This window comes from Leucoraja erinacea, chromosome 24 (assembly GCF_028641065.1).
Source record: "Leucoraja erinacea ecotype New England chromosome 24, Leri_hhj_1, whole genome shotgun sequence".
Taxonomy (NCBI): Eukaryota; Metazoa; Chordata; class Chondrichthyes; order Rajiformes; family Rajidae; genus Leucoraja; species Leucoraja erinaceus.
Genome location: NC_073400.1, coordinates 16,941,068 through 16,961,301, shown reverse-complemented (window position 1 = coordinate 16,961,301; position 20,234 = coordinate 16,941,068).

The window sequence follows — 20,234 nt, the reverse complement described above, 5'->3', positions numbered from 1 at the left end:
TACAGCCCTGTAGGATGAATATTGAATTCTCTCACTTCAGGTAGCACCGGCATTCCCTCTCTCTCCACCGCATTCAATGGGATCATGGCTGATCATCCCCAATTAGTACCCCGTTCCCGTCTTCTCCCCATATCCCCTGACTAAACTATCTTTAAGAGCCCCATCTAGAACCGGTCTCCACCGCCCTTGTGAAAAAGTGTTTCCTCATCTCCGTTCTAAATGGCTTACCCCTTATTCTTAAATAGTGGCCCCTGGTTCTGGACTCCCCCAACATCGGGAACATGTTTCCTGCCTCTAGCGTGTCCAAACACTTAATAATCTTATATTTCAATAAGATTCCCTCTCATCCTTCTAAACTCCAGAGTACACAAGCCCAGCCACTCCACTCTCAGCATATGACAGTCCCGCCATCCCTTGAATTAACCTTGTAAACCTACGCTGCACTCTCTCAATAGAAATAATGTCCTTCGTCAAATTAGGGGACCAAATCTGCGCATAATACTCCAGGTGTGGTCTCTCTAGGGCCCTGTACTACTGCAGAAGGACCTCTTTGCTCTTATTCTCAACTCCTCTTGTTATGAAGGCCAACATGCCATTCTCTTTCTTCACTGCCTGCTGTACCTGCATGCTTACTTTCATTGACTGATGAACAAGGACCCCCAGATCCCATTGTACTTCCCCTTTTTCTCAACTAGACACCTTTTAGATAATAATCTGCCTTCCTGTTTTTGCTACCAAAGTGGATAACCCCACATTTATGCACATTAAACTGCATCTGCCCATTAACCTAACCTGTCCAAGTCACCCTACATTCTCATAGCATCCTCCTCACAGTTCACACTGCCACCCAGCTTTGTGTCATCTGCAAATTTGCTAATGTTACTTTGAATCCTTTCATCTAAATCATTGATGGATAGGAAAGGATTTGAGGGATATGGGCCAAACATGGCAAATGAGACAAGTTAGATGGGGTATTTTGGTCAGCAATAATGAGTTCGTCCAAAGGGATTGTTTCCATGCTGTATCACTCTATGACTATGACTATGAGATATGCGGGGCAGTTTATTTTACACAGAGGATGGTGGGTGCCTGGAACGCGTTTCTACGGATGGTGGTGGCGGCAGATACAATAGTGACACTTATGAGGCCTTTAGATAGGCACATCGATAGGCAGGGAAAGGAGGGATATGGATTATAATGAGATCAATTTACCTTGACATTGATGGCCCTGACGGAAACGTCACCCACCCATTTTCTCCAGAGATGCTGCCTGACCCAATGAGTCACTCCAGCATTTTGTATTTCTCTTGGCATCATGTTAAGCATAAAAACTGTGTGTTGCTAAGCCTGTTCCAGTGCTATACTAGTCCCTGCACTAGTTTCACTGGCATCCTGGTGAGTTCCATTGTCTGTAATTCTTTTGCCCACAGCTAACAATGGCCTGTTTCCTTTATCATCGTTATGATTTTGCATATCATTCATTCACTTGTTCTATATCTCTCTATATCACCATCTTTATCTCTCGTTTCCCTTTCCCCTGACTCTCAGTATGAAGAAGGACCTCGATGCGAAAGGTCACCTTTTCCTGTCCGACCCGCTGACTTACTCCAGCTTTTTGTGTCTATCTATACTTTTCCATGTTCTATTTTGGGAAAGTGACCAAAGTGTTGTGCAAAAGGTGGTTAATAACGTGATATTGTAGTGCGTGGGTCTCAAAATGAGGCAAGTAGTCCGAAGTTTGAGAAGCACTTTACTTTAATTCCTCCCGGTTCAGGGGAAGACGAAACCAGGGAAAGATGGCACCCAAACCCTGCCTTTTATACCCTCCGGCTAAGGACCGCCTCCGGACTGCACCACTCCTGTGCCGAGGGGTTCGGCAGTATAATGGGACGACCCTTAGGAGCCGCCACAGGACCCCCCCCCCCCAGAACCAGAGGCACAAAACGCACCGGCGGGCGCACGACCCAGCCGGCCCGCGTGCGGAAGTCAGCAGATCCCGGGGCTTGCGGGGGCGCGCCGACGCCATGTGGATGGCGCGCCCTGATGACGTCAGCGCGCTGGGCATCAGCAGAGACGAGGTCGCGCTGAGGTCGACGCGCCCGGATGACGTCAACGCGCTGGCCGTCGGCAGGCACGCCGATGACGTCACCCCAGCAGCTCCCGATTTCCTCCGGTGGGGCGGGGGAGCTGTGGAAGGAGTGACAGCTCCAGCCCGACGGCCCGTTCGATTACCCCCAGCAGCAGTGAGGGGTACTGCACCTGCAGTCCAGCGCCAGCAAGCTGCAGGCACCACCAGCAGGGGCAGGCAAGCTCAAAATAGCACAAACACAAGGAGCTGGTGCTATTTCCATCAGCGCTGGGGTGCTGCAGCACGACAATGCCGCCAGCCATGCACGTTCCTGGGAAACGCCTGGGCCGGCTGCCAATAGTCCCCGCGGTGGCCGGCCAAATTCACCGCCTTTTCGCTTGGGATCGGCGCTCCGGGACCCGCTTCCTCGTGGATACAGGAGCGGAGCTCAGCGTCCTGCCCCCTTCGTTGGCCGACATTCGTTCCGGTAAGCGGGGGCCCGTCCTCCCCGCGGCGAACGGCAGCCCCATCCGCACATATGGACTGCGCATGGTTCCCATCGTGCTCGGCTCCTGCCATTTTTCATGGAACTTTACCGTTGCCGACGTCTCCCAACCATTGCTCGGGGCCGATTTTCTCCGGACGCATTCCCTCATGGTGGACGTCGGGCGTCAGGTCAGCGTTTGGTCAACGCCACTACAATGGAGATCGATCACGTTGCGCTTGGGGTCAAACCGGTGGGATGGCCTCTGGCGTCCGTGGACTCCCGATACGCACGAATCTTGGCTGCGTTCCTGGACATTCTCACTCCGCAGTTTCATTCAGCAACCCCCAGCCACGGAGTTGTACATTATATCCCGACTACCGGCCCACCCCTCCATGCACGAGCACGACGACTGCCACCAGATAAACTGCGTCTGGCACGGCGGGAATTCCGCACGATGGAGGCCTTGGGGATCGTCCACCCTTCGAGCAGCCCTTGGGCGTCCCCACTCCACATGGTCCCTAAGTCAAGCGGGGGTTGGCGACCTTGTGGGGATTACCGACGGCTGAACGCTGCAACAACAGCGGATCGATACCCCGTACCCCACATCCAGGACTTCACGGCCCATTTGGCTGGGGCCACATTTTTTTCAAAAGTGGATCTGGTACGGGGTTATAACCAGATCCCGGTTCACCCGGATGACGTACCCAAGACGGCTATCATCACGTCGGGGTCACCAATGTAGTGCGTGGGTCTCAAAATGAGGCAAGTAGTCCGAAGTTTGAGAAGCACTTTACTTTAATTCCTCCCGGTTCAGGGGAAGACGAAACCAGGGAAAGATGGCACCCAAACCCTGCCTTTTATACCCTCCGGCTAAGGACCGCCTCCGGACTGCACCACTCCTGTGCCGAGGGGTTCGGCAGTATAATGGGACGACCCTTAGGAGCCGCCACAATATATTTAAAGGGGCATGACGGGTTTGAAAGGTGATGTCAGAGTTGGACTGTAGTTCGTGAGCCGTTATATCTGAATCATCTCACAATGTTTCTGGGAAAATGAAGCAATACAGGGTAACAATAAAATTGCAGAGGAAATCAACATTGCCCACACAAGCATTCTGGAGGCAACAAACTACAGTGGACAGCTGCTAATTTCCCCCTCAATATTGCTCTACAACACATTCAGTTTCAGTAATAATTTTGATAATTTATGAAGAAAGATGCAGACTCCAACACATTCACCTGTGTCATCACTATTCTGTACAGCGTGTTTAACGCATGTTTTTCTAGTTCAAGAATTCCACCATCATAAACCACTAATGCAAAAATGTGGAGTTTATATTGAATTATTGCCTTTGGAAAATATTACTAAGCTTTTACGAGGAGATTAGTTAGCTGTGTGCATATATTTTGTTTGCTCCCTGACACGTGGGAGCGTGTGTGATTTTAGTACAGGCATTAATTTCGGGATAACACAAACAGCTACCGCCTGTTAAATTTTAATTTGCATGCGAGTAGTGTCATTTTTATTTTTCATGTGGATAAATTACATCTGCGTGATCAAAATAATGTGTTGCCGTAATATAAATTGTGGCTTTGCCTCGTGAGTAAAATGCCTGCATCTCACGAATGGCTAATGTTAAAGCTGGAACAGGGAGAACATACAAAGTCCGTACAGACAGCGCCCGTAGTCAGCATCAAACCCGGGTCACTGGCTCTGTTAGACAGCAAATCTACCGCTGTGCCACTGTACCGCCTGAATGGCAAAAGCTGGGACACAAGTAGTTTACAGAGTTTTAACAATTCTGGATGGGGCAATTATATCAGCCATCAAGTACAAGAATCGATTGTTTGAAGGATACATCATGGAAGTAGGCCCTTCTGCCCACCGAGTCCATGCTGGCCATTAATCACTCATTCACACTCGTTTAATTTAGGTTTTAGAGATACAGCAGATAGCTGCTAATGTTCTCCTCGATATTGTTCCCCGAACTGTGTATCCACCTATCACTTTCCAGGCTTTGCCCTTATCCCACATCTTTTCCTTTTTAGAGATACAACGTAGAAACAGGCCATTCAGCTCACCGAGTCTGGGCCAACCAGGGATCACCGCACACTAGTTCTATGCTACACACTGGGGACAATCGACGGAAGCCAATTAACCTACCAACCTGCAAGTCTTTGGAATGTGGGAGGAAACTGGAGCACCTGGAGAAAACCCATGCGGTCACAGGAAGTAAGTAAAAATTCCGTACAGATAGCATCCATAGTCAGGATTGAACCTGGGTCTCTGGCACTGGAAGATAGCAACTCTACCACTGCACCACTGTGCCAGCGCAATCTTCCAGCTTTCTCCCCCACTGCCCCGCTCAACACAATTAGTCTGAAGAAGAGTATCGACTCGAAATATCACCTATCCATGTCCTCCAGAGATGCTGCCTGACCTGCTGAGTTACTCCAGTACATTATGATCTTGACAAGATTCCAGCATCTGCAGCTCCTTAACACTGCCCTAACTGTTGAACAATTGACTCCTTTTTCTATCTAAGCTCCCGCTGTGCTGAAGGCAAGTAGTATCAGTCACTCTCTTGAACTATCATTAGATCTCAAATTCCACACCAGATATACTTTACATCCGTTTGAGTAAAACACAAAGTGCTGGAGTAACTCAGTGTGTGAGGCAGCATCTTTGGAGAAAAGAAGTAGGTGACATTTCGGGTGGAGACCCTTCTTTGGACTGCGATTCAAGAGAAAGGGAAATTAGAGATAGAAACATAGAAACATAGAAATTAGGTGCAGGAGTAGGCCATTTGGCCCTTCGAGCCTGCACCGCCATTTAATATGATCATGGCTGATCATCCAACTCAGTATCCCGTACCTGCCTTTTCTCCATACCCTCTGATCCCCTTGGCCACAAGGGCCACATCTAACTCCCTCTTAAATATAGCCAATGAACTGGCCTCAACTACCCTCTGTGGCAGAGAGTTCCAGAGATTCACCACTCTCTGTGTGAAAAAAGTTCTCCTCATCTCGGTTTTAAAGGATTTCCCCCTTATCCTTAAGCTGTGACCCCTTGTCCTGGACTTCCCCCAACATCGGAAACAATCTTCCTGCATCTAGCCTGTCCAACCCCTTAAGAATTTTGTAAGTTTCTATAAGATAGTCAGTGAAATAGAGATATAGAACAAATGAATGAAATATATGCAGAATGTAACGATGATCAAGGAAAGGTGGAGCCCACAATGGTTCAATGTTGGCTGTGGGCGAAGTGATCACAAGTTATTCAGGCAGTGAAACTCAACAGGACAACAGTGAAACTAGTACGACAACTAGGGTGGGGGAGGGCAGAGAAAGAGGGGATCAGTTCAGTTAATTTTCAGTTCAGTTTAGTTTATTGTCACTCGAGGTACAGTGAAAAGCTTTTGTTGCACGCTAACCAGTCAGCACAAAGACAACACATGATTATAATTGAGCCATTTACAGTGTATAGATACATGATAAGGGAATAACATTTACTGCAAGGTAAAGCCAGCAAAGTCCGATCAAGGATAGTCCGAGAGTCATCTAAGAGGCAGATAGTAGTTCAGCACTACTCTCTGGTGTTGTAGGATTATTCAATTGTCTGATAACAGCTGGGAAGAAACTTTCTCCGAATCTGGTAGTGTGCGTTTTCACACTTTTACATCTTTTGCCTGATGGGAGAAGAAGAGTGGCCAGGGTGCAACTTATCCTTGATTATGCTGCTGGCCTTGCCGAGGCAGCATGAGGTATAAATGGAGTCAATAGAAGGAAGGGTGGTTTGTGATGGTCTGGTCTGCGTCCACAATTTGCTGCAATTTCTTGTGGTTATGGATGGAGCTGTTCCCAAACCAAGCTGTGATGCATCCTGATTACTTTAAGTTAGAGAAATCAAAATTCACACCGTGGGGTTGTAAGCTGCCCAAGCGAAATATGAGGTGCTGTTCTACCAATTTGTATTGTGTTTGTCCTGCCCCCACCTCTTTTCCAGCTTTCTTTACCCCCCCCCCTCCACCTCACTACAATCAGTCTGAAAAAGAGTCACGACCCAAAACGTCATGTCCATGTCCTCCAGTGATGCTGCCTGACCCACTGAGTTCCTCCAGCACTTTGTGTTTTACACATGATCCCAGCACCTGCAGTTCCTTGTGTCTTTCCATCCTTCTGTTACAGTCACATGACACAGAAACAGGCTCTTTGGCCCAACTCGTCCAAGTCAACCAAGGTGCCCTAATCTAAGCTAGTCCCATTTTCATGGCAATTGATCCATGTACTGTACCTCAGAACCTTTCTTGACCATGCTTTTGCAGCTCTGATGATCCAGCAGAGCATATCTTGTCACAATCATTCAGCGTGGAAACAGGCCCTTCGGCCCATTGTTCATGCCAACCAACGTGCCCCATCTACACTAATGCTACCTGCCTGCCCTTGACCCACAACCTCCTAAACCTATCCTATTCCTGGATCTGTCCAAATCTCTCTTAAATGTTATGTTAGTACCTGCCCCAACCACCTTCTCCGACAGCTCCTTCCATACATCCACCAAACTTTGTTTAAACAAATTTCCCCTCAGGTTCCTATTAAACCTTTCCCCCCTCACCTTAAACCTATGTCCTCTGGTTCTCAATTTCCCAACTCTGGGCAAAAGACTCTGCGCATTTACCCGACCTATTCCTCTCATGATTTGGTACACCTTATTTACCCCATCTTCCCTTTGGGCGACCCTGTCTTTCTTATCCATCCGTCTTGGTCACAAATCCCCGATTTCTCGACGAGATGAATAATTCGCCGGAGGATAGCGAAATGTGACGAGGAATTCAAAATAAAACGAGAGTCCCACTTCACGTCAGCCGACTGATGAGATGTGACGGGGTTGTTTTGACAGCTTGCAGCCCCGTCAGTTCGACTGACAACCAGAACTGAGACTTCCACAGCAAACAGCAAACGCTACTTCTGAGCTGTAAAATCATTCTCCTCTCACTCTGCCACCCTCTTGCCATCATCAACAAATCCACAGAGATCATGTTCCTTTTAATTAAACCAGCTAATTTGACTAAACTCCAGAGAAGTTCTGATAAGTAGTACAAGTGAGGCAACACGTCCCACCATCCCCTGAACTTTCCTCAGTTAATAGCGGATGTGTGCACAAATTAGCATTGCAGCTCTGGAAGATTGCTTCTGTTTTGTTCGGCTTTAACAATTCACACATTAAACTGTTTATAAAATGTCGTCTTCTACAATTCAATTAGTACTTCCAGCTACATAATCTGTCTGAACATTTAGTTTAGTTTATTGTCACCTGTACCAAAGTACGGTGAAAAGCTTCTTGTTGCATGCTAACCAGTCAGCAGAAAGATTATAGAAACATAGAAATTAGGTGCAGGAGTAGGCCATTCGGCCCTTCGAGCCTGCACCGCCATTCAATATGATCATGGCTGATCATCCAACTCAGTATCCCCACCTGCCTTCTCTCCATACCCTCTGATCCCCTTAGCCACAACGGCCACATCTAACTCCCTCTTAAATATAGCCAATGAACTGGCCTCGACTACCCTCTGCGGCAGAGAGTTCCAGAGATTCACCACTCTCAGTGTGAAAAAAGTTCTTCTCATCTCAGTTTTAAAGGATTTCCCCCTTATCCTTAAGCTGTGACCCCTTGTCCTGGAATACAAGATTACAATGGAGCCATCCACAGTGTACATTTACATGATAACAGGAATAACGTTTAGTGCAGGTTAAAGACCCATTAGGGCCGCAAACAAATGACCTCAGGCAAGAAGGTGTCCTGGTGCCTCCAGCTTTTCACTCTTTCCCTCACTCCCCCCTCCCCCACTCCCCACATTCAGTCTGAAGAAGGGTTCCGACCCAGTAACCCATAGAGATGCTGCCTGACTTGCTTTGTTACTCCAGCACTTTATGTGTATCTTTGGTATAAATAAACCAGCTTTCGTAGTTATTTGTTTCCCTGCATTGTTCTGTTTCTGTTACTTTGACAATCACACAAATTACGTCAATTTATTTTTGATTCTTGACTAAATCCAATATCAGAGCAGGTTTTAGTATTAACACAGTCAATACAATCGTGGGTATTTCCATTGACTCTTGCCTTCTTAATTCTCTTGTTCCATTAATTCAAAGGGGCAGCACAGTGGCGTAGTGGTAGAGTTGCTGCCTTACAGCACCAGAGACCCGGGTTTGATCCTGACAACGGGTGCTGTCTGTATGGAGTTTGTACATTCTCCCTGTGACCGAGTGGATTTTCCCTGGGTGCTCAGATTTCCTCCCACACTCCAAAGACGTACTGGTGTGTAGTTCAATTGGCATTGGTAAAGTTGTAAATTGTCCCTAGTGTGTGTAGGATGGTGCTAGTGTACTGATCGCTGGTCGGCGCGGACTTGGTAGGCTGAAGGGCCTGTTTCTGCGCTGTATCTCCAAAACTGGAACTAAAAGCTAACCAGGATGATCAATGCAATCGTGGGTTTTCTATTGACTTTTGCCTTTGATGTACGGAGGTTGATGTTGCGCTTGTGATGTACATCAAATGATCGAGTCAACCATAATTTACCAATATAGCAGTTGAGAGCTTTGTCCGTTTTTGATACTAAATGTGACGGCCATATAAATAATGTGCAGCAGATCCTTCTTTAAGCTGGGTTTATCTTGCCTCTGTCAGTCAATGAAAGTAATGTATACACAATGGGCTGACACTGATCCTGATGCTTTTGCAGCATTCTGCTTCCTAATCCTCTTTATGTTGCGGCTAACTCCTTTTTATTGCTCTTTCAAGTATCCCAGAACTATTGCATTGATTTGCTTTGAGAAATCGTTATAAAAATTCCCAAGTTTCACTGTCAATTTGCACTGTGGCCCCTTCGAACAAGAGTAGATCTATTTGTATGCCAATTGATCTTGGCATGAATTTATCCTGGGAACTGAGTTTTTATTTGAGAGTCAGTGAATCGTTCGTGTATTTTGCCAAGAAGTTAGTTTTTTAATATCGTTGAACCTGATGCTTTCATGCCCTGATTTTTTGGATCACTTGATGACATGGCTGACGAAATAAACTATGTGATTCCAAATGCACTGGGGGAGAGGTGAATCAGACAGTGCCCTAGCTATGGAAGAAACTTTCAGAAACCTGGCAACACTTCTTCCCTTCCCCTAACAATACTTCCATATGCTAGGGTAGTGTCCGATTCACCTCTACCCAATTGCAGACATTGCATTTTGTTGATGGAACTGATCAGCGACAATGCTAAGAATTATATTCTGTTCTCTATGCCATCTGAGAACTATATTCGGTATCTTCCCCCTTTGCTCCATTGCATTGTATGAGATTAACTTGCTTTTGTTTATGTATAGTATTATCTAACCTAATTAGATAGTATGCAATACAAAAGGTTTTCACTGTGGAACGTACATGTGACAATAATAAACCTAAACCTAAAACTCAGAAAAACAGCCCGCATAATGAAATAAGAATTTCATTGTAGAAAAAATGAACTACAGATGCTGGTTTAACCTAACGGTAGACTCAGAAGGCAAAGAGTTAGGACAGTCTCGTGAAGCTGCAGATGCTGGAATCTTATGTAGATGATAAAGTGCTGGAGGACAAAATGTGTAGGAAAGAAATGCAGTTGCCGGTTTAAATCGAATATATACACAAAATGCTGGAGTAACTCAGCGGGACAGGCAGCATCTCTGGGGAGAAGGAATAGGTGACGTTTAGGGTTGAGGGGATGGAGAGAGAGGGAAAGCAAGGGCTATTTGAAGTTAGAGAAGTCAATGTTCATACCGCTGGGGTGCAAGCTACCCAAGTGAAATACGAGGTGCTGTTCCTCTGATTTGTGTTGAGACTCACTCTAACAATGACGGAAGCCCAGGACAGAAAGACCAGTGTGGGAATGGGAGGGGGAGTTAAAGTGTCCAGCAACTGGGAGATCAAGTAGGTTTATGGGGATCGATCAGAGGTGTTTAGCCGATATGCAGCAGTCCACACCTGGAACAGCGGATACAGTGATAACGTGCTGGAGTATCTCAGCTGCCATGCAGTAGCTCAGTATCTCAGCTGGTCAGGCAGCATCTCTGGAGAAAAGAATGGGTGACATTTCGTGCTGGGACCCTTCTTCAGAAGAAGCGTCATGACCTGAAACACCATCCAGAATGTCATTGTCCCATTACTGGTACACACGACAATTAGACATTCTGACTCTCTTAAATAATTTTGAGTGCAGCCACTTTGTGATACCATTTCGCTCATGAGGAGAATGATGTACAAAACACTGCATATGGATGTGACCACAGTACTTCCAATTTGCAGTTGAACACTTACATATCTCAGGTTATGAACCACTCCTGAGCTGAGTAGCTGGGAGCGGCATAGTGGTGCAACGGATAGAGTTGCTGCTTCACAGTGCCAGAGTCCCAGGTTCAATTCCCACCTCGGGTGCTGTCTGTGCGGAGTTTGGATATTTTCCTTGTGACCACGTGGGTTTTCCCAGTTTCCTCCCTCATCTGAAAGACGTGCGGGTTTGTAGGTTTGTTGGCCCTCTGTAAATTGCCCTGAGTGTGTAGGGAGTAGTTGAGAAAGTGGGATAACATAGACCTATGGTGCACAAGTGATCGCTGGTCGGTGTGGACTCGGTGGGCCGAAGGACTTGTTTTCACTCTATCTCTAAACTAAACTAAACTCGGTTATTGTGTTACCGGTGAGTGCATTAAAGCACTCTTGATGAAACAATTGCCGCAAATTCATTGAACTGTATCAGAAAATATGAGAAATGAGTTCAGAGGGATTCAATGTGTTAAATGATTGTTGGATTTGCAGGATAGATAGAACAAAGACAAGGAACTTTTTGTGCCGAATATCATGCCAAAACCAACTCTTCTATGCTTGCACATAATCCATACCCCCACCATTCCCTACATATCCATGTGCCAACCCAAAAGTCTGTTTAACACCACTATCAAATCTGCCTCCACCATCACCCCAGGCACACCAGGCTCCCACTACTCACTGTGTAAAATAAAACTTATCCTGCACATCTCCTTTAAACTTTCCACCTCTCACCTTAAAGCAATTCTCTTCAGTATTTGATTTTTCTAGTTTGGAAAAAAGATTCTGACTGTCTACACCTCTCAAACAATCCAAGTGTTTCAACCCTGTCCCTATAGTTTCAACCCTGACCATATTGCAAGCATGTTCTTTAGAGAACACATTGGCCTTCTTCAATAGATTAAATTGTTGTGTATTAAAAAATAAAACTGTGCTTGCTGTTTAAACCATAACTCTATTGCGTTGGATGGCACCAGAGTGTGGTGACTTTGCCTGCCAGTCCCAGAAGAGGATTTGCTATCATCCATTACAATTATTCAATTTTTATCACTGTAGATGGCTTGATTGTATTCATGTATAGGCGTTCATATACGGGATGAACAAAAGCTTTTCACTGTACCTCAATGCACGTGACAATAATAAACTAAACTAAACTAAACTATTGAACACTATAAACTCCAACTCACATGCAAACTAGAAATTGTCTGGGTTGCACTAGGTATTTTGGATGTTGCTGTCCATTTTTGCACTATTTTGGGATTGTTTATTTATTGAACTGTTTTTGTTTATTATCTATACATTTTATTATATTATCTATTGAGGAGCCTAATTCTCCTCCTATGTCATATGTTCTTAAATTCGTAAGTTATAGGAGCAGAATTAGGCCATTTGGCCCATCACGTTTACTATTCAATCTTGGCTGATCTATCTTACCCTCTTAACCTCATTCTCCTGCCTTCTCCCCATAACCCCGATACCTATACTAATTAAAAATCTATCAACCTCTGTGTTACAAATATCCATTAACTTGGTCTCCACAGCCATCTGTGGCAATGAATTCCACCGATTCACCACCCTCTGACTAACAAAATTCCTCCTCATCTCCTTTCTAAAGGTTCACCCTTTTATTCTGAGGCTATAGCCTCTGGTCTTAGACTCTCCCACCCGTGGAAACATCCTCTCTACCTCCACTCTATCCAGGCCTTTCACTATTCGGTACGTTTCAATGAGGTGTCCGCTCATCCTTGTAAACTCCAGCAAGTACAGGCCCGGTATGGTATTATATTTATCCTGCTGCTGATTCAAGTAAAAATGACATTGTTCCGTTTTGGGACATATGACAATAAAGCACTCTTGACTTTTGGTTATTGACCAATGAAAAAAATGAGTTCATGCAGAGAATGGCTTATGTCACCTGCTTTTCCTTTGGCAATTTGAAGCTGAACGTGGTCAATTGATCACCCAGGCATTCTTAGTTCCAAAAGGGTAAGGCGCTCGTTTTATAGCTTGGACTAACAATCACTGTTCTCAGCATTTTGGATTGAATAAGCAAGTGCTGTGTGATGCTATAAGGGGATTTGCAGAATCATGCTAACATCAATTATGTCCTGTCAGTGCGAGTAATGTTCTTCTGTGCCAGCAGCAAATCTCAGACTCCTGACAGGGCAGTTCTTGCCATTTCTTAATCAATATTGCCCAATGTCATTTATCAAGTGGTGGTGACTTTGCTTGCAAACGCTCGTCAGGTGTCTGCATCACAAAAACTGCCAAGGGGGGAGAACTACAAAAATGCTCTCTTTGGAATAGCTGGATTTTCTTCTTTCCTTGGAAAATCTCTGCACAAAATATCCGCTGCAGCTAAAGTACATGTTAATATTGACAAGAAATCTCCATCGAATTTCCATCTAGTGCACAGAGCCTTTAACACAGGGGAAGGGAATCAAGACAGACACAAAGTGCTGGGGTAACCCGGTGGGTCAGCTTTGGAGTGGGTGCAGAGGAGGTTTACCAGTACACTGCCTGGATTAGAGGATTTCTGTTTCAAGGAGAGGTTGGCTAGACTTGGGGTGTTTTCTCTGGAACGTCAGAGGTTGAGGGGAGACTTGAGAGACGTATATAAAATTATGAGGCGTAGATAGGGTAGACAGTCAGAACCTTTTTTCTGGGTGGTAATGTCCAACACTAGAGGCATAGCTATAAGATGAGAGAGGGATGAGAGAGGCAATTTTTTTTACAAAGTGAGTTATGGAAGCCTGGAACACATTGCCAGGGGTGATGGTGGAGGCAGATACGATGGTAGTGTTTAACAGACTTTTGACATGGGCACATGGAAGTTCAAGGATGAGAGGGATATAGATCATGTGCAGGCAAATTAAATTTGTTTAACTTGGCATCGTGGTCAGCACAAACATTGTGGGCCGAAAGGCCTGTCCCCGTGCTGTACTGTTACTCATTTACTAGTAAACTGTCACAGAGTTACAGAATGTCATAGAGTCATGCTGCATGTGTCCATGCTGACCAAGATGCCCCATCCATGCTAGTCCCATTTGTCCACGTTTGGCCCATATCTCTCTAAACCTTTCCTATCCATGTACCTAACATAGTGTCCTTTAAACGTTTTTATTATCATAGTCATAGAGTGTGGAAACAGGCCCATCGGCCCAACTTACCCACACCGACCAACATGTCCCATCTACACTAGTCCCTGTGTTTGACCTACCCTGTCCATGTACCTGTCTAAATGTTTCTTAAACTTTGCAATAGTACCCATTTAAACATTGTGATAGTATCTGCATTCTTTCTTTTCTCTTTCTAGGAACTATAGACCCTTTAGCTAATTTTCTGAATGTTTTTTCCATTCAGCTGAACCAATTTCCAGCTGAAGACCTTAAAGTCAGTCAATGACATTCTTTGACATTCTCACGGACTGGGTGTTGTCACATGTGCATCTGGAAAATAGTCGCAACAATGATCAATCATGGGTCGGGATCTGGTGTCAGGGGTTATGGAGAGAAGGCAGGAGAATGGGGTTGAGAGGGAAAGATAGATCAGCCATGATTGAATGGTGGAGTTGACTAAATGGGCCGATTGGCCTAATACTGAACCTAGAACTTAAGAATTTATGATCTCTGCTATTTGTTCCGAATGTTTTTAAATGCAGCATTTTTTTCTAAGTCTATTTTTAAATGAAAAGCCTGAAAAGAATATGCGACAATTTCAAGTGATTTGCGCAGAGCAAATAGGAGAACAAATGAAGAATGTAGCTGCTGCCAGTGACAAAACAAAGGGCAAATTTACCATGAATTTACATGTATTTGCACATCATTTACATATTTATTACAAGTACAATTGCAGTGATTAGCACTGATGCATGGCTTTGTATAATTAGCATAGATTATGTATAATTAATGACCGGAATTATATATTTAATACAGATGAGGGGAGTTTCGAGGGAGTTTCTTCCTATCTGCTGCCCGAACATTTCAGAGTTTGGCTCCTTGGAAATATTCCAGGAGATTTCTCTGGGCTCCAATGACACTCATGTCAATATGTTTTTGCAAAAAGTGATTTTCAATCCTCTGGTAATTCTCATTTTACATTTACGTGATAACATTTTGCAGGGAGATTATTCCAACTCTTGACAACAATACGATAAGGAGAGGACAAATAGATGGGGAGGGTGAGGGAGATCCTGCACACTGGGGATAATTTACAATTTTTACCAAAGCTAATTGACCCACAAACCAGTATGTCTTTGGGGTGTGTGAGTAAATCAGACTACCTGTTGAAAACCTATGCAGTCATGGGGAGAACGTACAAACTCCATGCAGACAGCACCCATAGTCAGGATCTCTGACGCTGTAAGGCAGCAACTCTACTGCTGCGCCACTTCGCTGCAAATGGATCAAGGACAACATAGAATTAGTGTGAATGGGTGTTCGATGGTTGGTGTGAACTCAGTGGGTCGCAGGGCCTGTTTCCATGCTGTTTCTGTAAAAGGTTGAAGATGAGAGGTGCAACATTTAATAGGAACCTGAGGGGAAATTTTGTCACTGAGAGAGTGTATAGAACAAGATGCCAGAGGGGGTAGTTAAGGCAGGTAATATACAGCATTTATAAGATGCTTGGACAAGTACCTAGATAGAAAAGGTTTAGAGGATATGGGACAGTGGGACTCAATTAGTTGGGGCATCTTGGTTGACATGCTCCCTGCTTCATCTACCTCCTCCAGCAGCTCGCTTGCCTGAAGTGAGCTCCCTTTTTAAACAACACCCCTTTGGCATGAAGAAGTTACCTCTCAGATTCCTATAAAATCTTTCCCCCTTCACCTTAAACCTGCTGTTGCCCTCTGGTTCTCCATTCCCCTACTCTGGACAAGAGACTTTGTGCGTTCACCCGATCTATTCCTCTCATGATTTGATGACATGCTATACACGAAGACTCTCACAAAAAGCGGCTTGTACAGGTGAGTAATGTGCTGCTGTGAACAGATGGTGCTGGAGCTGGCAACATGGAGTTGTAGGTTGGGGTAGCTGCCAGAGAGCACTTGCATCTGTGAAATTAGCAGTGAACTGCTGGAGGTATTAGTACAACAGCCGAGGGGACTGACTGCATGAAAGATCTTGTGTCCCCGTGAGCTGATGAATCGTAATTACAAATAATTATTGGGCAGCACGGTGGTACAGCGGGTAGAGTTGCTGCCTTTCAGCGAATGCAGCGCCAGAGACCCGGGTTCGATCCTGACTACGCCGTCTGTATGGAGTTTGTACGTTCTCCCCGTGACCGCGTGAGTTTTCTCTGAGATCTTTGGTTTCCTCCCACACTCCAAAGACGTACAGGTTTGGAGGTTAATTGGCTTGGTAAATGTAAAAGGTGTCCCTAGTGGGTGTAGGATAGTGTTAATGTGCAGGGATCGCTGGTCGGCGCAGACCCGGTGGGCTGAAGGGCCTGTTTCCGCACTGTATCTCTATCTCCAAATATCTCCAAATACGTCGCATTACTACTGCTATCCAAACTGAGTGATATTTTAGCCATAATATTTACAGTGCAAGGAATGAAATATAAAATTCCGAAGGAGCTTTGGGGCGGCACAGGGACTCAGCGGTAGAGTTGCTGTCTTATGCCCCTGTCCCACTAAGGAAACCTGAACGGAAACCTCTGGAGACTTTGCGCCCCACCCAAGGTTTCCGTGCAGTTCCCAGAGGTTGCAGGTGGTTGCCGGAGTTTGCAGGTAGTGGAAGCAAGTAGGGAGACTGACAAAAACCTCCGGGAACCGCACGGAAACCTTGGGTGGGGCACAAAGTCTCCAGAGGTTTCCATTCAGGTTTCCTAAGTGGGACAGGGGCATTACAGTGCCAGAGACCCGCCAGAGATCCTGACTACGGGTGCTGTCTGCACGGAGTTTGTAGACTCTCCCCGTGACAACGTGGGTTTTCCCTGGGTGCTCCCTACTTAAAAGATTTGGACGGGTACGTGATGGGAAAGGATTCGAGGGATCTGAGCCAAACGTGTGCAGGTTGGACGCGCAAATAAGGCTGCTTGGCTGGCATGGACAAGTTGGGCTGAATGGCTGTTTCTGTGCTGTATGACTCCGTGACTGAATGAAAGTTCTACGGCAGCTGTCCTGCAGTCACCTGCCACTTCACATGTGACTAGCAAAGATTTATAATTCTCTGCCAGGGCCCCTGCAATCTCCTCGTAGCAGTCTTGAATACACCTCCATCAAGCCCATGGGATTTATCCGTCTCTATGTCTGCTGACATATCTAATATATCCCCCCTTTTAGCATTAATGTGCTCTCAAATATCCCCATCCATCTTCTTGAAATCTGCAACTACATTGCCTTTCACCCTCTCTGCAGATGCAAAGTATTTATTAAAGACCTGAGCAGTTGCAGAGAAAATAGAACACAGAACAGTACAACACAGGAACAGGCCTTCCATCCCACAATGTCTGCGCTGAACATGATGCTGAGTCAAACCAGCCTCATCTACCTGCATATGATCCATATCCCTCCATTCAATGCATATTCGTGTCTTTCTGAAACCCTTTTAAATGCCCCTATCGTATCTGTCTCTGCCGCCACCCCTGGCAGCGCATTCCAGACACCCACCACCCTCTTTGTAAAATAATTGCCTCACACATCTCCTTTAAACTTTTCCCCTCACACCTTAAAGTTATGCCCTCTAGTCTCTGACATCTCTACCCTGGGAAAAAGATTCTGCCTGTCTACCCTACCTATGCCTCGTATAATTTCAATGATTCAATGGTTCAATGGTACTTTATTGTCACCTGTAACTAGGTACAGCAAAATATTTTTTGTAACTTACAGTTCAGTAATAATCTTACTGTACATAGGCACAATCATACAAAAATGTAAGATAGTGGTTGACACTGAGGCAGCACATAGGATTTGCCATGTTTCCGGCCCAAGAAGAGTAAGGTGACGTGCCTCAATGACTATCGACCAGTGGCACTAACGCCGGTGGTGATGAAGTGCTTTGAGAGGTTGATCATGGAGCAAATCAACTCTTACCTCGACAAAAACCTGGACCCACTGCAGTCCGCGTACCGCCACAACAGATCAACGGTGGATGCGATCTCGCTGGCCCTCCACTCCGCACTGGACCACTTGGACAACAAAAACTCATATGTCTCATATGTCAGGCTGTTATTCATTGATTACAGCTCGGCATTTAACACAATCATCCCCTCCAAACTGGTTACCAAACTCACAGAACTGGGTCTCTGCACATCCCTCTGCAACTGGATCCTCGACTTCCTCATCCACAGACCACAGTCTGTTCGTACTGGTGGAAATGTGTCAGCCTCGATAACATCTAAGTTCCACTGGATTCATAAGCAGACTGCCCATTGGTCCCTGACAGGACCATTTTTTCTATGTCCTGGCTTATAAAACTATTCTAGATGCATTTTAAAATGACCTCCCTCCCAGACTTTAACAACAGGAGTGTGTTCCACTGTGTTGTCCATATCTGCCAAACAGCTGGCATCTCCATCTTAAACAGAAAAAGTACTTCTGAGAACCTCATAAACGCTGAAGACTGAAGTTTGAAGGTCTTGATCTGAAAAGTCACCTATCCATGTTCTCTAGAGATGCTGCCTGACCCATTGAGTTTGTCCAATAATTATGAATTGGATTGGCATGTGACTCATTTTGCTCTCTCTGCTCTAAAAAAGATCTCAATCTTACTACCTCAAGGGACTTACAAAGTCACCCCTTCCAACATCTCAATTTGTATTTCCCTCTGGAGATTCTCAAAACAAGTTGTGATCTATCTAATTCATCAAACCAATGAGAACCATTGTGATGGCTTTGTTAACTTTCAGACTTTACCAATACATTTATTCCCAAGAATTCAATCAATTTTCCCATGTGAATTCAACTTTTTTTGTTGTTTATTTCATTTTTACTTTAGAGATACAGCGCAGAAACAGGCCCATCGGCTCACCGAGTCTGTGCTGACCAACGATCCCCGTACACTAACACTAACTTATACACACTAGGGACTATTTGCAATTTTCTACCGATGCTAATTAAGGTTAAGACAAACCTGGATGTCTTTGGAGTGTGGGAGAAAACCGGAGCACCCATAGTAAACCCCTGCATTCATAGGGAGAACGACCAAACTTAGTGAGCTATTCTAATGTAGTAGTAACGTTGTGTGATAAATTATAGCAAGTTATTATAGTGTCCAAGACAGCAATAAGTTACAGAATTGTAGATGTCGCCCAGTCCAGTTCACAGACCCAATTCCCCACCATTGATTCCATCTACACTACCACGCTGTCTCCAGAAAGCTGTCTCAAGGATCTTTTCCACCTTGAACATTCCTTCTTCTCCCTGCTCCCGTCAGGCAGAAGATTCAAAAGCTTGAATGCACATGCCACTTGATTGCGGAACTGCATAGTTTAGTTTGGTTTTGTTTTGTTTATTCTTCCCCTCTGTTATCGGACTTCTGAAGATTTCCTTCCACAATCTAGGGTACAGACCTGATTTTCCCACCAACATCCACCTCATTGCAGACATTGAACTTGTTGTCTGGAACTATATTCTGCAGTCTGATATTTTTCTCTTCATTCGATCTGTTGTACTTGGGTTTTGGGCTTTATTGTTATCATGTATAATATTTGATTTGATTGGATTGCTTGCAAACAAAAGCCTTTCACTGCACCTAGGTACACCTGACCTAAGCCTTAACCCTTCAGTTGCATTTCATGTTGGTTTAGCTGTTCTACAAAAGCTTTCACTGCATAATATAGTAACTAGGAAAAAGAAGTATCAAAGGAAGAATGAATAGCATTGATACAGCACATTTAATGACCTTGGGTCTTTCCAAAGAGCTTTGCAGTTAGTAAAGTACTTCTGAATTACTATTATGTTTGGCAGGGATTAATAATTAGACAGAATGAAACCTATTATGTCAGGATGAACTGCTGACAATTCTTGTCACTGGACTAATATTTGATTATTGATATGGTGAAATCTGCTTAATAGAAAAATATATACATTCTGGTGGAAAAATATCATTAAAAATTATGTAATTATGTAATAATGTATGTATGCATGGATAAAGCTAATGTGTTTTACTCTATCTTACCTTGTGAAAAAACAGAACACATTTATTACCGAATATCTATCATTGTGAGACACAACCACAATTTTTTTTTGGTATTCTTTACGTAAACATTCAACGTGGATAACATCAATAGATTTAAAAATCACAAAGATTTCTTCAGCAAAAAAAAAAATTCTTGCAGAACATCAATAGATAGTTCTGTGCCCCAGTTTACAGAGTTTGTTGGTAC